At 39.9% G+C, this 15,801-nt stretch overlaps 1 protein-coding gene across 2 annotated transcripts in view; it reads left to right on the forward strand.

The window, feature by feature from the left end:
- The first annotated feature begins 215 nt into the window (after nt 1–215).
- Nucleotides 216–15,801, forward strand: part of LOC108236223 (trinucleotide repeat containing adaptor 6A) — a 31,904-nt gene continuing 16,318 nt past the window's right edge. For both annotated transcript variants that reach the window (XM_017416740.3, XM_017416742.3), the window contains exons 1-3: nt 216–388; nt 3,493–3,542; nt 9,125–9,217. The gene's annotated coding sequence lies outside the window, so the exon portion shown is untranslated. The remainder of the gene's footprint in view (nt 389–3,492; nt 3,543–9,124; nt 9,218–15,801) is intronic.

Raw genomic sequence — 15,801 nt, forward strand, 5'->3', positions numbered from 1 at the left:
TGGTTGGTCCTAACCATTTGCACAGAGCTTTAAGTGTGGTAGCTTTAAAAACAAAACAACAACAAAACAAATAGCTTTCCTTTTAAAAGGGCGACTCTGTGCAGACTTTGCTCACAATTTCTTTCGGCACAACTCGAAATTGTGTGTCGTCGCCTGAGTCAAAGGAAGTGGTTGTGTGTTTCCTGCGCCGTCTACCCCCAACACACACACACACACATAGAGGAGGGGAAAGCGGAGCGGAGCGAGCGAAAGAACAGCGGCGAGTCGAAGAAAATGGCGATCACGCAGGATGTATGCCTCCCCTCGTAGATGCTGCAAACGCGTTGAATTTCTTTAGCCTTACAGTCGGCTTTCCTTTCCACTGTGTTGCACTTTATTCTTCAATGAGGTGAGGCTGCTTTTCTCTTGTTTTTGAGCTTCTTTTTTTCTACCCCCCCGCACCTTTACAGCCATCGAGCTAACACACACACAGGGGAGTGTGGAGGACCGGGGGGTCGCTGTTGTTTAGTTAGCTACGACTGTGTTAACTAGTAACTATCCCGAGCAGGACGGCGCTCACGGCCGATTTGCACTGCACTTTGCAAAGGCATCGATTACAGAAACACCGGGCTGTGTTTGCCTACAAGGGGCTAAGCCTTCCGAAGCCTCTAACATGTGAATATTTCTCTTTGGGAAGCGATTAACCTTTTTTTTGTTGCTAGCATTAACTAGTTAATGCTAGCTCCGCGTACTTTCCTCTTAAAGTAAGTTGTGCTGCGTGTTTTGGAGCCATTACCAAGCTAGGTAAGCGAGTGTAGTTGAACTGTGTGCTTTTTGTTAGAATAACCACCTTTTTAAAGCATCTATTATTGAGCTAAACCCGCCTGTTAGCCGCTTAGCAGCTGCTAGCATTAGCAGCTATGCTAATCTGACGACGCAGCTCGCTCGGCGGTCGAAGCGAACACCAGTTTCGGGTTTTTGTGAGTTGCATTGAAAGCACAAACGCATAACTAAAAGCAATAACGGACAATTTAGCATTTAGCCGTGTTATATTTCATTTATATTGGGTGTTGAAAATGTTAACCTGCAGTAGTGTTTTTGATGAGCGTTTATCGCCCCCTATCGGTAAACAAAGGCTCGGCAACTTGAGCAGAAAATACCCGGACCGTCGCTCGTCTGCCTTTTGACGCTCATATTCATCGAGCCTTTTTTCACTTATAAAACAACACTGTAAACGCCACCCAGCCTTGTTATGTATTAATTGCTTCGACGGTAATTTGATACCACATAAGGGCCCCCTGTTTATGTGTATATTTCACCTAAACCCCGGAGCTCGACAGAGGCCATGTTGGCTAAGCTGTAGTAAGTCAGGCAACAGCTGAGATAATGGCCGATCAGGACCCGGTGTGTAACTTTGACCTCCACCAGCACTTTCTCTTTATCTTGTCATTTTTCACACACACAAGGGTCCCGGTCATACATTGCGCTGTTATCCAGTTTGACTTGCATTTCCCCACATGGACTGGTATCTGAAATATCTTTAACACGAAATGCATTGAAGTGTGAATCCTATTCCTTATTCCTCATGCCTGCGTAAACCTTTTGGATCATGGCTTTTGACAGCAAGTGTTTGCTTACAGCGAGACAAGTCAAGCGAGTTGCTTGCAAACAATCAGCGTGAATGTTTTAGCAGATGGATGAGGAAGGGTGATAACCTTTCTTCAACTTACCACATATTAAGCTCTCCTTAAATCAGGGCCATCAGGTCAGAGTGACCAAACAGATTGATTATACCTTTTATAGAGTATTTAACCTATTCATCCTTTTTCTTATCAGATCACAACAGCAGAAGCTGAGTCTGTTAATCACAGGAACTCTTTATCATAATATGTACACTGAATAAGGAGTGAACTGTTTTTTGTCTTTGAGGTTTTATTGCAAAAATAAAACTAAATCAGGAAAATGGAATCAGCAATAAACAATTGGGATGACACAACAAAATGAGACTAACACTAAGAGTTTAGGGGATATTACTGAGGAATGACTATCAAGTAAAAAAGTGATTATTAGTTTAAACTAAATATAATTTTTTGAAGCGATTGTTTGGGTTTTAGGGTTGATGTTTTCGGCTTCTTACCCGCACAAGATAGTTTAAACTATTTTGGCGAATAGTTCAATTGGAAATTTGGTCAGAATATTTTATTATTCTGCCAGGTTGTCAGGTTGGTTTTGATGAATCAGATCAGAAATAGACTGAAACAGTACTCGCTGTTTGACATTTTCAAATCTGACGATGCACAATGATGAGCAAACGAGGGGAACGTGTTCCTGCGCTGCCCGACCGAGGCGCACTTCCTCCCGGCCAGCACAGCCACAAAGAGCTGCCTGTGTCTCCTCACGGTCTTTTTAAGTTCACAGGTTTCTAAGTTTTGCTGGAACGATTGTAAATACGGCTGTATTTTCTAACAGCTTCTCAGAGGAGCAGTAGAAGCTAAATGACTCCATTAAAGCTCACCGGCTTTTCCACATAAACAACTTCCGACCAATCACACATTACTTGGCGCAAACCCCCGTGAGAAATATTTTGTCCAGGGCCTTTTGTTATGAAGCGGTGGGCGAAGCTGCTACGAGAACAAAAAATGACGCGGTTTTCGTCACAACAACACGTGAATGAGAGCCGACTTCTCATGGAGGATGGCAGCAGCTTTATAGGTGCCTCACTGGACCAGTGGTCAGTTCGTCTTTTAGGAACTTAAAGGCTTCTTGGGCCTCAACGGGACCATGGCGAGGAGGCAGGTTGAGGGTCAGAGGTCAACGTTCTGTTCAAGGTCGCATAAGGAGCGGGGATGTTTGCAGAAGGTTGGCAAGGAGGCAGCTAACATGCAAACTGAAGCAATTCTTTCCTAACAGTGTGAAGAGTTATTTCTCAACTTAAGTTTCTCTTTCTCTATCTTTGTCTGCTGGACTTAAAAAACAGAGAAAAACACAGTTTTTCTGAGGTTAGAAAAATGACAAAACAAGGGGAAGAAGCTCTTCACACGACAAACACGGAGTTGCAATCAGCCGCCAAGGCTTTCCCCTCAGATCGTTCAGACCTTGGGGTTGAGCAGAAAGTTTTTATCTTGTTGTCCAAAGAGTCTTTCAGTCGAACTGAATGCAGTTCTCCTGTAAGACAAGAGAGGGAAAAAAAGCTTAATAATCAAATAAACATATCTCATTTTAACACTGAATCATATTTTCTTCATAAGCCTTGGGAAAGAAAGCATGTAAACAATCTGTGAAAAACTAATTAGAGGTCCACAAGTGTCCCAAAACTATCAAGATTCACTTGGGTCAGACTGAGCTTTTCAGAGAACGGATGGTAAAAGACGACACTAGGTCAGAGGTCAGGAAAAAGGGGGTGCTTCTTCATGCTACGACATAGGGATTAGATCTTTTAGCTTTGGTTTCAGGTAGCATCGTCATGGATGCTTCTCAGGTTCATTTCTGACCATTTCCTTTCCTCTCCCACAGATTTGGAATTGAAAGCTGTTGCCACCAAAGAAACTGAAGCATCTTAACAGGTCAGTGTGCTCATAATAACACACAAAAACCCTTCTCTCAGGCAACAGCGTCGGGTCCACCGTTTTCTGCAACAACCCTTTCAGTAACTTTTTAAAGGATTTTTTTTTTAAATTCTGTGATGCACTGACATTTGTTTAAACCTTATTTACCTTCGTAATTGTAGGCTTTTTCTAAGAAACATTGTTTTGTAAATCAAAAGCACATCTTAAGTTGCAAAAATATATTTAATTTCAGTATTTGAGATCAGCTGTGAGATAAATTAGCAGTGGACTCTGACATAAGAGCAACAATTTGTATTGACTTTCTAGCTGTTTCTCTTTACACAATACAAGACATGTTTCTGCTCCACCAAAGGTGTGTGTGTGTGTGTTTTGGGGGAGAGGAAGGGGTGTCAAAGGGGGTGGGACTGGCAGCTATTGCTTATGCTAGCGCACGCAGTTCCGTTTGAATTGAATCGGTGGGTCTGGGTCGGTTGAGGCTGCATTGTGCTGACTGAGCTTTGCTGTTTTTAAAATGGCCACGCAAGAAGCCAGAATCCTGATGTTTTGTGTGCGTGTGCGAGGTGTTTGTGCAGGCTCTTTGTGCTCGTACAGCTGGTCCACACGCAGGCACACAATAGATCTGTGGGTCTTCACCGTGGTATTCAAAAGGGGCCACCGTTTAGTTGGTTGTTTCTAGAGCCTAAAGTTCTTCACGAATCCTCTGTCTGCGCTCAGTGTTTATTTTTATTTTTGGGCAGTAATTGCATCTCTAGTTTTTGGTGTTCGATTCTGTGCAGTGTCACAGTAGAGATCTGTAGTTTTTGCAGCTTAATGAGGTGTTTTGTTTTTTTTCTTTTGGTTTGTTTGGTTGCCGAGCTGGTCCACATGCCATAGTTTCCCAGCACTGGGGCATATTTTCCAGTTAAATAAAAGTGCAGCTGACTGTTGCTGAAAAAGTGATTTAAAAAGAAAGTTTGAATGGTTTTATATATAATTTTTTGACTCTGCAACAAAGCAGTAGTACTTGAGAAAAGAAACCGTGACCTAAAGTTTAGATTGTATTCTGTGGAGGTGTGTATTACAGGATGTTTTTTTTTATTTCTAGAGGAAACAAATTGAATATTAGGCATTCCTGATTTCAAGGCTCTCATTATGTGCACAAGTTAACGTTGAGTCACTTTCAGGCAACACACACGAGTACCTTTCATTACCTGCGATCTTGTTTCATTTTTTAATCTAAACTACGCTAAGAAAAAGCTTATCTTTTATAAGACGATTGAGGTTTGAGGGGAAGCCAGCGTGAATGACTCCAAGGTGCGATTGTTGTGTTTAGAGTTCAGTCCTACAGTGCGATAAATTCCCAAGATAGTGCAGCTTTTGTTTTGTTGGTGCTGCATTGATTGGGGCTCAGGTAGTTGACCATTGCCCCTCTGAGTAATTAAACCACACCTGTAGATGGTTACAAGATCGGAACAAGTCGGGTGCAAAAAAAAAAGGAAGAATTTGATGCAGTTGAGCCGTGCGTGCTCAGACAGGATGTGAGCTGCACACCAAGCCAGTTTTGCATAAACAAGTTGTCTGGCTTAGACTTGGCAACAGAAAAAAAATGTCTTTGGAATTTGAAACATAATAGTGTAAATGTTTTAGTCAGTTTTGAGAAACAAACCTGCCTTTCCGAAAATTCGACCAAAGTTAGGTTCAGCTTTCTGCAGCGAAGCTCAAGTTTTTTACAGAAACATTTAATCAGGACTTTGTTTTTTCTAGTCTGTAAATGGGGAAAAAAAGTAGATCTGTTTTTACTTATTTTAATAGTGGTGTACCATTTTAAATAAAACTGTTTAAGAGCTGAAAGGATTTGACTTACTTAAAAAGTTCGATTACAAAAAAATCTTACATCTGATGCTTCATGTAATCCTTGTGACTGCATGATATTCAGTGGACATCGTGTTTCACAGGGACAGTTATTGCAGTCGGACAACATGCCAACACTATTCCAAGTTCAACAGAAGAAAGGTGAAGAAAAAGGTCAAATGTTTGGGACTATACCAAACGGAAGAAGCGCCAGAACGATCCCCATTAAAACCAAATTATCCTGCTGCAAAAACGCAACATTGACAACTTTGTGGAAATGTGCTCTGAATGAAATGGGCAAAGACTGTCTTTGCATCGAGACCAGCAAACTGAGTAAGGAGTTAGAAAAATACAGAACAGGGGCCTGTAATGATACAAACAGCAGATGGAACGATCCCGCTGAATCTTTCCTGCATAGAAGGCTCAAAACGTCACAGCTCTGATGATCTCACCTGCCTTCGAACAGATAAATGTGAAAGAAATATTTCCTGAAGAACACAAAACAAAATGGGTTGAATTGCCAAAGTATAAGATGCTTCACACAGGCAGTCCAAACATGGAATTTCAGGCTAAACTTTTATTAATTTTGTCAGAAACTTTAAGTGAAAAATTAGGAAAATTAATATAAAAAAACAAGCTTTGGTCTACAGCTTGCTTCTCAGACTCCCTTATAAAAGTGACACCATTTCTCTCTTCTTTTTTTTTTTTTAGAAATTAGGAATATGAATAATATCAGGAAAATGTTGTCCTTTTGTTGTTGTTGTTGTTTTGGACTATTTGACCTGAATGAACTGGCCTCATTTTAGCGGCACCAAACCGATACGGTGCAGCTGAGCTGTAAATCTCACGGGTTTCCTCTTCAACCTCCATAATAAAGCTCGCCGTCGTTCTGTTTCTGATTAGGGATTATTTGTCATCTCTTAATTGAGCGGTGACTTTCCTGCGCCGGGGACTTCAGCGTTGAGGCTGTGAGAACTTACTAATGCAAATGATGTGCAAATTAGCCACGCGACCACCTTCTGGTTTTCGCCTTTCAGGGACAGAAACCACTCTGCATGTGCACGTGTTGGTAAATCTCTGCTTTATTGTCTTCTGTTGGGCTGCATGTCTGAGGGAAAATATGTCCACTGCGGTACGAACACAATCAATATAATCCTCACAGAATTGCTGCTCCTGTATGATTTAAGCACCAGAATAATAGAAGGCTTCAGAGTTTTGATCTCCTTCAGGAGGCCAGATATAGTTTATTTTTATAAACTTTCTGTTGTATTTGGCAGCAGGCATAGGCGAGTTCACAAAGAGACTGAGTGAGTGGCAGCAAAGTGTTTTAACTGGGACTTCTGCTCAAGTAAACAAAGCATTCTTGGAATTTCCTATATTTGATTCACATTTTACGACCAGATCACTTTTTAGGTCTTTCTATTATATCTCTTGCTAATGAGATATTTCACAGATCTTTCTCATCTTTTTGTTTTTGTCCATCAGCACTTTGTCTGATCAGAAAAACTAAAGTGTTGAAAAAAATTGAAAGTAATAGTCCAGGTTATTTTATCCATTTAACAACAACAAACACCCTATTTAGAGATGGCGTTAATGGAAAGCAGTTCATATTTTTTATTGCGGCCTCTTTGGTTTAACTATTTAATTAACAGCAAAAAGTAACATTTTTGTGTCTTTAAGTCTAGGAAATACATATTTAAAGACAAACACAGATGGCAGTGTCAATTTCCAGATTCCTTGTTGTTCGTACATCAACAGATTCATTAAAGAAGACAAACACAAAATGGTCATTGATAACATAACATAAAGTGGCACAATTGGGGGGGGGGGGGGATTGCATGATTTAAAAAAAAAAAGCCTTTTCAGGAGTTTAACAGGGTACAGAGTGATTCTACTCTGTGAGGAACTCCTCCAACCCAAACAAGTCTTTTAAGTTGACTAAAAAATCTTAGATTTGATATAATTGCGGCGCTGCCTGTCTCTAAGGTCGTATAAAACAAATTCCTCTCCCTCCTCTTATGAGGCACTTTCAGAAAACCGTTCCTCAAAATGGGCCGCAAAGATCCGTTTGTCTTCAGGCCGTCTCTGACCGTTCATAAATCACCTAACGAGCGCACGCAGACAGCCGAACTCACACGGAGCACGGCGGCACATAAAATGTGTGACGGACGTCTTCCTCGTACCGTTTTCAGAACACGATGAACGAACACTCCCAAACTTGGTTTTTGAAATAGTTGTTTACACCCTGATTTAATTTAATTTGTTTAGTTGTTAAAGGAGCAGTATTAAAATGAATGCAGTGCCATCTTTTTATTTGGTTTAGGGTGAATCATTAAAAAAAGCTACAACTATCAGAACTAAAACTAATGCATTTCAAATATATAATCTTATATGTTCATTTCACTTTATTTGTTTTTCCCAATGGTGGAAAAAAAAACAAACTACCAGACTTTAAATAAGTGTGAGGGTTATTTCTATGAGTCCATGCAAAAAAAATGTGTTGTGTGTATAATGTATGTGTTTCACTTTCTGAGTCTGGGCGAAGCTAAGATAAACGCTGTGCTGTAATCTCATTATGGGATTAGACTGCAGCCTGCAGCTTTCTCCTGCGGGCTAAACGACACACCCTCTCGATCCACCACTGCTAAACTTTATCACCCACCGAGGGAGAAGCAACAACCTTATAGGGCACTAATTACAAGATGTCATTAGAGGTAGCTAGTTGGTAGGTAGTTGCCGTTTTTTTTTCACAAATTCAGTTCTTTAAGGTTCAAAAACTTATCCTTTGTGTTCCTTAAACAGTACAAAAAACCTTTTTCTCACAAAAAATCTCAATTTACGAAGCTCCTTGTACTTAATACAATGCAGCTAACGTTGATATATTTACTGTTTCTTTTATGTGTTTTAAATATGCATGATATGTTTGTAAATTTGTCCCTCTTAGTTGCTAAAATGAAGCCCCAAGCTGCAGTAAATCAATCTTTGGGGCCTGCAGGCACTCAGCAGGAAACAGTAATTGACTGAACCAACGTTGGAGCTGAGCAGATGGTCGCTGATCTGCGTTCCAACTCCGAATTTAACAACACATGTAAATAAATCCTCTACATGTCAGGTGACAGATGCAACCTATGAAAATGGGGAAAAAAAGCTACTCTTGGCAGAAGGTTGCTCGCCCACTCAAACAAGAGTTTTGACCAGAACAGAAAAGTCCAAGGTCAAACTTGTTATTCATTGGAGTCGCAGCTCGACTAAAACAATTTAGGGCCTGCAATTTATAATTCAAGTCTGACAAGTCTGAGCACAAAATGATGTACGCAGTGGCTGCTGGGAGTCATGTGCACACGCTCCAACACATGTCCCAGACCTCTTTGACACTAAACGTGTGATAATCACACCTGGGATAATCTTTAGCTCCAGGGTTATCACCAAAATTTGCTCCAGGGCTAAAATTCTCCTAAGCAGAAAGGTCAGCCTTTTAGCCACGTTTTCGATAAATATTGCTACATGGTTATTTACTTCAGTTTCCTCTGTCATATAGTTCTTATTTTCCAAAATAGTTGAACAGTTTTCTACCTTTTTTTTCTTCATTTAAGCAGTTTTTTTTCTCAGAGATTGGACTTCAACATTTTTGACTCGGCTACAAAAAAAACCATGTGAAACATTAGGTTTTTTGCAGCTGTAATAAGGAACATCTCATGATGGAAGAGCAGCAGAACTGTGAAGTAAAAGTATGTTTTGTTATCCACAAGGAACGCACCCACGGAGGGAAGAACAGTGGATGGAAGAGACAGAGACAGAGAGTCTGAGAAGGAAGGAGTTTAAGGTTTTGGACTGAACAAAAGGTAAGAGGAATGCAAACTTGCTTTAACTGTGTTGGTAATTTTATTCAGTTTTAAAGGTACTCATTGGCGATTATGAAATCTGATATAAATGTTATCCTGAACTGTATTAAATGGAGCAGTTTGAAGTAGCTTTCCAGATATATATGAATATAGGTACACCTATGTATACAAAGACTGAATCTGCTGAAAATCACATGGTCGACATACATCAGGCTGACTGTAAACAAATATGGTGGAATCGGACAAAGCGTTGAGTTGAAGAAAAGAAATGTAAACGTGAATCTGCTGCAAAGTTCGAATGGAAAGATAAGAAACGAGTAAAACCACTATTAAGAATAAATATTGGGCAGCAAAAATGGCGCCGTAAAGGCAGAGCTCAGCGTTCAAACACTTCCTCTAGACCGGTTAGTTTACGGTATTTTATCTGCATATTTCACTCAACAAATCTGAGCGTAAACACAAACCAAAACCTCAAAATTGCCGGACTTCTCCATCCCAAACGGCTCTTCCTTGTTGACCTGTTTTCAGTCACTTCGGTTGTTTACATAAGTAAACAAATGCTGGCTGGCAGCCGTTCAACAACTTTGCTTTCAAATAATTGAGGGGATATGAGGATATGAGGGGAAAAACATGCAAATTTAGTTTCTTGTTTTATGTTTTATTGTATTTTTTGTCCGGTCTTCATGATATTTTAATGAGTTGGGAGTTACTTTTTGTTTCAGTTCTGTGCTGGGTGGTTTGTTTTTCAGGACTTCCTATCTGTGTGATCCATCAACATCCGTTTCTTTTAGGAACTTGTTCCTCCGGAGATGTTTATCCGAGTTATGTCTGCTTTTAGTGTTTTCAATCGGTCCAGTTGCACAAATATTATATATCACTTACGCTCTATAATAGAGGATATAAAGCTAGCTTATAAGCAGTTTTAGAAACCTTCAGGGAAGTATTTTTGACGTAACAATGACAGGTCTTCACTTCCTCGCTGTGACTCCCAGCACGGTCGGGGATCTGTTGGAGTATTTCTGTCTCAGTAGTGCAGTTTGCGTTACTCTGGCTGCCAGTGTAGATTGCCCTGTGACGTGGTGGCCTTTTCCATTTGAATTGCTTTTAGTTTCCACTGAGCCGTAGTAGGAACCTACTCCTGTTACAAGACAGGCCGTCAATCTATCTTTGTCCTTCAGGTCCTTCAGTGGCACCCTTTTTTCCATTTAGTTTTTTTTATTTCTCTGCACCGTTGCCTTGTTTGCCTTCATCCCTTCATCCCTCTTTCTGTATCATTTTCCAGATGTTGTGTTGCCACACCGTGAACTGGAGCAAGTCATTCAGTGTCCTGAAATCTTTTCTTCCCCAATAAGTTACCCAGTAACTACAGAGTAATCATTTTACTCCCGAAGGCCTCTTTGTCTTTGTCTTTCTGGACTGGGCTTGAAGGAAAATAAAGTGTGACTTATTACCAGGAGAGCACCAAGAAGATGTTTCGCAAACTAACAAAAGATTAGTTCTATTGTTTAGTTTTCCTTCAGTAGTCAAAACAAAATCAAAAATTTCCAGATTTGAATTGTAAAAATCTTCTTGACAGTCAACTGTTTTATATTTTGACAAAACAAGCAGCTGTTTTGATATCTTAGATACTTTTAATAACATTTTGCATTATTATCTGACTTTTTATAGATAAACCATTTGTTAGTAAACATTTATAGCTATTTTTTTAATGTTTTAGTTGGAAACTTCTACACTGGGACTAAAAACGTATACTCGCTGGTTTGACTGAATCAGTGCTTGCATTTTCAGTCAGTGGATGGAAACGATGCTAGCGTAATACAACAGATATCTTGGCCTGTAAGACATATATTTATGTCATATTTTGCCAAATTGAATATGGATTTGAATAAATGATGCTACTGCAGTTTCAGAACCTCTGTTTCAGTTTACTGAGGCATCAGGAGGTGCTGCAGTGTTGAAAAACAATAAAAAGATATATTCAACTTCCAGGCTGTTGAAGAATTTCGCTCACTGCAGGACTCAAAATATCCTTTTGTCAGGGAGAAAAACAAACACAAGCACTGACTAATATTAAACTATTAACCAAACGGGTGAAAATAAAGACATGGGTGGACAGGTTACTGTAAAATCAAAGGGACGACTGAGCAAGCAGCAGATGAGTCATGCTTAAAGACTCAATGCCGACGCTTCTGCGCACATTGAGCCCTGTTTTGACTCGAACTCGGTCGGGGGGGGCTCCTGAAACCCCTCCCCGTCGCTGGTCCGAAGGGTGGTGAGCTCTGCTCTTATCTGCTCCTGCACACGGTCGCACCACGTATGTGATCTCACGCGCTTCGTGCCGGTTTGACAGGCTTGCAGACGTACCTCTGTCACACCTGCACCTCCGTACAGTAAACCCAGCCTTTTCTCTGAACTTCCTGCTGTTCCCCTCACTGCATTCTTCTCCTATCAATTTAAGGAAGTTGACATGTAAGGGGGGGGGGGGTAAAAAAAACGACAACAAAAAAAAGCAGATTGTTCACTCACGGGGTTTCTGCAGTTTTCGCTCGGTTCGTTGGAAGACACTGGGACGTGCTCTTGACACTAATGTCATCTTGCTTGGACACGTCCAAGGAATGAGGAGTGGTTTGGAAAGTTGCCATGACGACAGGGTCTTTTCTAACTAGCGTTGACTCGGCTCCGGTGAATGTAATTAGGTTGATTTTCTTGGGGGGGGGGGGATAAAAAATACAACTTTCAGTTTATATTGGCTATGCACGATAAATAAATAGTTGTCTTGTTGCTCTTATAATTAACAATTTTAATAAACAAGGCTCCAAATGAACCTTTTCCACCTTAACCTTAGTAGTGGTGCTCTGCAAAGGTTTTGATGCAGCTAATGTGAATTTTTTTAGCCGAACTGTCTTTATATTATTTTTACTACCTTTTTCAGACTGCCCAATTATATTTCAAGGAATTTTATTTGTCTCTTCCTTAACATTCCTAACATTTCTTTCTAAGGGCTTGTTGCTTTGCACTGTGATGCAGAAGATGTTAAAAATATGTCAGCTTTTAGCAAGATAGCACAATACTTCAAATAGATCTGCTGTTGCTATGCAACAGTGAGACACACGAAACAATCCTTCAGCTGTAAACAATGTTCACTTGACAGTCACTGCGTCCAGTGTTTTTATAAAAGTCCGATAAAACCTAAAACATTAATCCCTTTTTAGGTGGGTATGCATATGTGGGAGGAAAGATTCAGCAATTTGAGCGCTCATTGGAGAATTTCAAAACATTTGCAACTATTCAAAGTGCTTAAATTAACTTATATTTAGATTATACATGCTCAGGTTTTTGTTTATTACTGATATTTGCAAGTTTTAGAAAGTTAGGTTAAAATAAAACTTCTTATCCATGTAGAAAAAAAGCCTTTTTTAATTGGTATTGTTTGTTAAATGTTTGGTCTGTTCAGGAAAGGGAGGATAAAAAGCCAAAACACATCGTGGGTTGACTCCTGACTAGACCAGTGGTTGGTGCGTGGTGGCTTGTATGCTCTGTTTTTTTTGTTGTTTTGTACATAATTTAATTTCCCATTTCTTGTGTCTGCCAAGCAGACAACACAGTGTAGCAGATTGATGTGTGGCTGAGTGGAGTCGTGTTAAAAGCTGCAGCTGCATTCTTGTCAGATCAGCACAGACGACTGGCTTCAGCCTGTTTGTTCATACCTGTTACCACTCCACTTCTCTCCTTTTCCCCTCTTACATCTAATGTAGTTGTCATATCTTTATTTTCATGCCTTCTTATCATTTTTTTTTAAATGTCTCTATATCATCTCCTACCTTTAAAATAATAGCAAAACTCTGTCCTCGATGTACTCAACCTGGATGTTGGTTATTTGGTTGTTTTGGGCAAATTTTAACATTTAAGAAAAAGAACTGACAACACAAATGAGTCAAATTAACATCCTGTTTTGAAGAGGACAAAAAAAAGACATTTTCCATCGATTATTCCTGTAGTTCATGATTGTTTTAACGGACCCGTTCGTCCCCTTTTTATAAATTTTACAACCAAACCAAGATGGAAGTTTAAGCAGTGCTCATCACAGATTCATGTTACCTAAAGCATAATGTGGAGTAGTTTTTCCATTCATTTTTTACACCGCCTTTTGCTGATAAATTGAAAGCTGCGACGCTGTTCTGAACCAGGTGGTTTTGTGGAACCAGGTGTATCAGCTCATGTGAAGCTTGTGCCAGGATTCAAGGAAGTAACCAGCTTTGTTTGCTTTATCGTGCTCACCATTAATGTATTTTAGCTGGTTTACCTGGAAGTCAGAGCTCTCAGCCTCCACTTTTTCATCCAGTCCTATAGGTGTTGTTTTATCAGAGCTTTAGATTACTATACTGGTAGTATTTGTGGGGTAATGATATTATTAGTTACTCTTTTTCTTATTTGAGTTGTGTAGTTTGGTGGCACTAATTGTTGTTTTATTAATCTTAAAGAAAAAAACTAAAAGGAGAATCACAGTAAGACTACCTTATATTTTGTTGGAACAACTGTATTCTCGCTGCTTGGAAGTTGTCGTTGTATATTAGGATTTGTAACAATTTTTTTTTTAGTTGTAAATTGGTTTCCTAACACATCCATCCTTGCTGCGTCTCCGCACTCGCTGGTTCTCCACACACGGGCTTGTTTGTTCTCTTATCGTGTTGGCTGGTGAACAGAGTGGTTGTTATTTGAACTGGTAACTTATAAATAGACCTGTGTACCGCGGGCAGGCAGAGGGGGCAACTCGCTTTTCTAACCTGCAGTAAGAAAAGGTCATGAGACGCACATGTGCTACAGCCAGCTTGTGTCAAAAGCTCCAAGTTTTCTTGGAGAAATTCAAGTTTTACACCTCACTCAGGAGTGCATTTTCCCTTCCCTTCTACTTGTCTTATTTAGAATACTGCGAGCTTTGGGCCTGACTAAAAAGATTATATGATGGCCTTTAAAAATAATGAATTTGATTTTTATCACGCTCCTCTTTTACAGATTTAGTTGATGAAGTGGTTTGATGTGCGTGTCGTTTCCTGGATGCATATTTGTCATTTAAACTAATAACAAAACACAAATGTTTGCAGACTGAAATAAATGACAAAAAGACAGAAATGGGGCCCTACAGGCAACAGTGGCAAAAAGGATAATCAACACAAAGTCTTTATAGCTCTGTTTATTCAGAACAGCATTACCTTTTGTATAACTACACACTGGCTGCTGTTGACCGAGGGCTATTTTGAGGCGTGTGACGCTTTCCATTTCACTGATGGGGTTGCTCCTTTTTTTGAGTATTTCCCTAAAACCCACCTTAGTCACTGTTACTTTTAAACATGACCAAAATATTCCACCGTGGTTCTTTCACACAACACTACTGTGGGAAAAAAAGGCGTATCAGGCCTGGTTTGAAATGGTTGCAGGAAAGGGACGAATGCCTGTATGAGAAGAAAGCACTGAAACCAGATGTTTACATACACCATTTTTTTTCTCACTGTTGGACGTTAAATCAAACAAAACCTTTCCTGTTTTAGGTCGGATAGAATTCCCAAAATCGTTTCTATTTGCTGAATCTCTGAAGAAAGTAATACTAAAAAACAAAACAAGTTGACATCCTTTATCTTAGTATTTGGCAGCATTGTCTTTAAACTGTCTGACTTGGGTCAAACGTTCTGGGTTTCCTTCAAGTTCCTCTCAGTAGTTTGTTGTTTTTGTCCCGTTCCTCCTGACAGAACCAGTGGAACTGAGTCAGGTTTGTAGGCCGCCTGAAATCAGGACCTTGTTGTCCTGAGTCCACTCTGTAACTAATGAGACAGGATGTCCATTTGAAGACACATTTGTGTCCAAGCTTTAACTTCCTGTCTGAGGTATTTAGATGTTGCTTCAATATTTCCTCAAACTGTTCTTTCCTTGTGGTGCCACCTATTTTGCTGCAGGTCCCTCCTGCAGCAAAACACCACCACACCATGATGCTGTGTGTATGTAAACTTGTGACTGTGAAGATGGTTCCTTCTCTCATTATTTGAGCATTTAGCAAATAGAAATAATTCGGGGAGTCCTGTCTGACCTAAAACTGGAACGGTGTTGTTTTTTAAACAGTGTATGTAAACATCTGGCTTCAACTAAAATTGCCACTACTTCACCAACAAAAGATAAACAGTTTACATAAAATTACGATTCTCAGGAAACGAGAGAGTCGTATATAAATGCGCGATGGCTAAATATAGTTATAAACATGCAACAGCCATAACAACAAAGATTAACGAGATCTGCTGTCATGTCTTCAGCTCTGATTTGACGGCTTCAGGGATAAACGTTTGGTTTCAATAGTTGGCAAAGAAAGAAATCTGGAGAGGAAGCGTTAACATGAAAACAGCTGTAGAGTCATTGTGTCCCAGGTGGAGTTTACATCTTGGATGCTGCTAATAGAAATATAAAGTTGGCACTGCACTCTTTTCTCAGACTTGCTCAGTCATGCACTGAACATCCAGCGTTGCCAGTTTTACAACAATACGCTACATGACTTTATTACAGCAGACTCTGTTAGCGTGTTTCTGATTACAGCTGTAGTA

Source organism: Kryptolebias marmoratus, linkage group LG12, assembly GCF_001649575.2.
Source record: "Kryptolebias marmoratus isolate JLee-2015 linkage group LG12, ASM164957v2, whole genome shotgun sequence".
Taxonomy (NCBI): Eukaryota; Metazoa; Chordata; class Actinopteri; order Cyprinodontiformes; family Rivulidae; genus Kryptolebias; species Kryptolebias marmoratus.